Raw genomic sequence first — 3,090 nt, forward strand, 5'->3', positions numbered from 1 at the left:
GCACATGCCACGACGCCCGGCTAGTTTTTTGTATTTTTAGTAGAGATGGAGTTTCACCGTGTTAGCCAGGATGGTCTTAATCTCCTGATCCTGTGATCTACCTGCCTCGGCCTCCCAAAGTGCTAGGATTACAGGTGTCAGCCACCACACCCAGTCAGAAAATATTTTTTTTGATAGTTATGCTTTTAAATCTATTGAGACTTAATTTGTGGCCTAACATATAGTCTATTTTGGAAAATGCCCCACATGCACTTGAGAAAAATGTTCATGCTGTTGTTGTTGGGTAGAGTGTTCTGTATATGTCTGCTAGCTCTAATTCATTTACTGTGATGTTCGTCTTCTATTTCCCTACTTTTCTTTTCTCTGGTGACCTATTCATTATTGAGAGTGGGCTACTGAAGTGTTCAACTATTATTGTAGAACTATTTCTCCCTTGAATTCTGTCTGTTTATGCTTCATAGATTTTGATGGTCTGTCATTAGGGGCATAAATGTTTATAATGATTATGTATTCTTGATATATTAAATATTTTATTAATATATAATGTCCTTTAACTCTTGTAAGCTTATTGTCTGATGTTAATATAACCACCTCTGCTCTCTTTCAGCTACTATTTTCATGGAATATCTTTTTCCATTCTTTCACTTTCAATCTATTTGTGTCTTTGGATCTAAAATGAGTCTCTTGTAGACAGCAAATAGTTAGATCATGTGATTTTAATCCCTTCTGCTAATCTCTGTCTTTTCACTAGAAAATTTAAGCCATTTGTACTTAAAGTGGTGAGTGCTAAGGAAGGACTTACTTCTGTCATAATGTTATTTATTATTTGCCTTATAGCTTTTTGATCTTTATTTTCTGCATTACTGTCTTATTTTATGTTTAGTTTATTTTTATAGTGAAATGTTTACATTCCTTTCTCATTTCCTTTTGTATATATCCTATAGCTATTTTCTTTGTGGTTACCATGGAGATTACATTTAACATCCTAAAGTTATGACACTCTAATTTGATTTTATAAAAGTTTAACTTCAATAACATACATAAAGTCTGCTCCTTTACAGCTTTGCTTTTATCTCCTTAGTGATGTCACAGATTACATCCTTGTACATTGTGTACCCCAAAACATAAACTGACAATTCTTCTAAATGCACCAATCTCTTAAATTATGTAGAAAACAGTGTGAAGTTACAAACCAACATTACAATAATTCTAATTGTTAGACTAATAATTGTTTTTTAAAATGTATTAATCTCTTAAATCATGTGGAAAACAAAAAGTGGAATTACAAAGCATTGTTACAATATATTAGCTTTTATCATTGCTCATGTATTTACATTTATTGATATCTTTGTTCCATTATACAACTTTGAGTTACTGTCTGCTGTGCTATAATTTCACCCTATAGAACTCCTTGAGCATTTCTCACAGGGCAGGTCTACTAGTAACAGACTCCTTCAGCTTTTGTGTATTTGAGAACGCCTTAATTTCTCCCTTATTTTTGAAGGACAGTTTTGCCAGATATGGTATTCTTGGTTCACAGTTGTTTTTTTTCTTTTAGCACATTGAATATATTAGCCCACTGCCTTCTTACCTCCAAAGTTTCTGATTTGGAATTTGCTGACAATCTAATCGAGGGTCCACTGTATTTAAAGAGTTCTTTGTCTCTTGCTGCCCTCAAGATTCTCTTTGTCTTTTGAAAGTTTAATTATAATGTGTCTTGGTGTCGTTCTCTTTGAGTTCATCTTACTTGTAGTTTGGTAATCTTCTTGAATGTTTATATTCATGGTTTTCAACAAATTTTGAAAGTTTTCAGCCATTATTTTTTCACATATTCTCTCTGCCTGTTTCTCTCTCTCTTCTGCTTCTTGGACTCCCACAATGTATTTGTCGGTCCATTTGGTGGTGTCCCACAGGTCCTTTAGACACTGCTTTTTTTTTTAATCTTTTTCTTTCTGTTCCTCAGACTTGATATTTTCTATCATCTTATCTTCAAGTTCACTGATTCTTTCTTTTGCTTGCTTAAATCTAACTTTGAATCCTTCTAATAAATGTTTAATTGTAGTTATATATTTTGGCTCTAGAATTTCTTTTTGGTTTCCTTTTAGGTTTTTAATATCTTTTTGATACTTTCATTTTGTCCATATGTTGCTTTCTTCTGCTTTCTTGACTTTCTTTTTTTGGTTGGTTGGTTGGTTTGATACAGGGACTGCTCACTTTGTCGCTCAGGCTGGAGTGCAGTGGCATGATCTCAGATCACTGCAACTTCTGCCTCCCATGCTCAAGCAATTCTCCTGTCTCAACCCCCCAAGTAGCTGGAGCTACAAGTGTGGCCACTGCACCCAGCTTTTTTTTTTTTTTTGTGGAAACGGTGTTTTGCCTTGTTGCCCAGGCTTATCTCAAACTCCTAAGCTCAAGTGATCCACCTTCCTTGGCCTCCCAAACTGCTGAGATTACAGGTATGAGCCACTGCACCTGGCCATGCCTTCTAGACTTTCTCCACATCCCCCATTAGTCCTCTGAGCATCCTTAAGACAGCTGTTTTAAAGTCTTCATTTAGTAAATCTGCTATCAGGTCTTTTTTGGAGGGAAGTGTCTGTTGATTTATTTTTTTCCTTTGAAATGGTCACACTTTCCTGTTTCTTTGTTTGACCTTGTAATATTTTTAACTGGACATTCGAATCTAATAATGTGATAATTCTGGCAATCAGATTCTTCTCTTTCCCTGTGGTTTGCTATCGTTTCATTTGTTGTTTATTGGTTTTAGTTTTTTAAATTTTTGTAGGTTCTCTCTGCCAAGGATCAGCCTGAGGTGTAAACTTAAGGTCCTCTTAGGTCTTTTCTGAGCCTGCACCTTTCCCTGGGCATGTGTGGTCTCTTTCTAATTTTCCTTGTATTTGCAGTTGCTTTTGGATGTTCCAGTCTTTAATGTCTACCCCCTGAAAGTGGGGGAAAAACATGAAAGGAAGGGGAAGAAAGGACAATTGCCTTTTAAATTCCCTGGAAGTTACTTCAGCCAGAGGTGGAGGGGTTGGCAACAATGGTGGTGGGGGTCAGGAGGTAGAACAACAGTGGCCGCTCTCTTCTTCTGCA

Source organism: Colobus angolensis, unplaced genomic scaffold, assembly GCF_000951035.1.
Source record: "Colobus angolensis palliatus isolate OR3802 unplaced genomic scaffold, Cang.pa_1.0 Scaffold180, whole genome shotgun sequence".
Taxonomy (NCBI): domain Eukaryota; kingdom Metazoa; phylum Chordata; class Mammalia; order Primates; family Cercopithecidae; genus Colobus; species Colobus angolensis.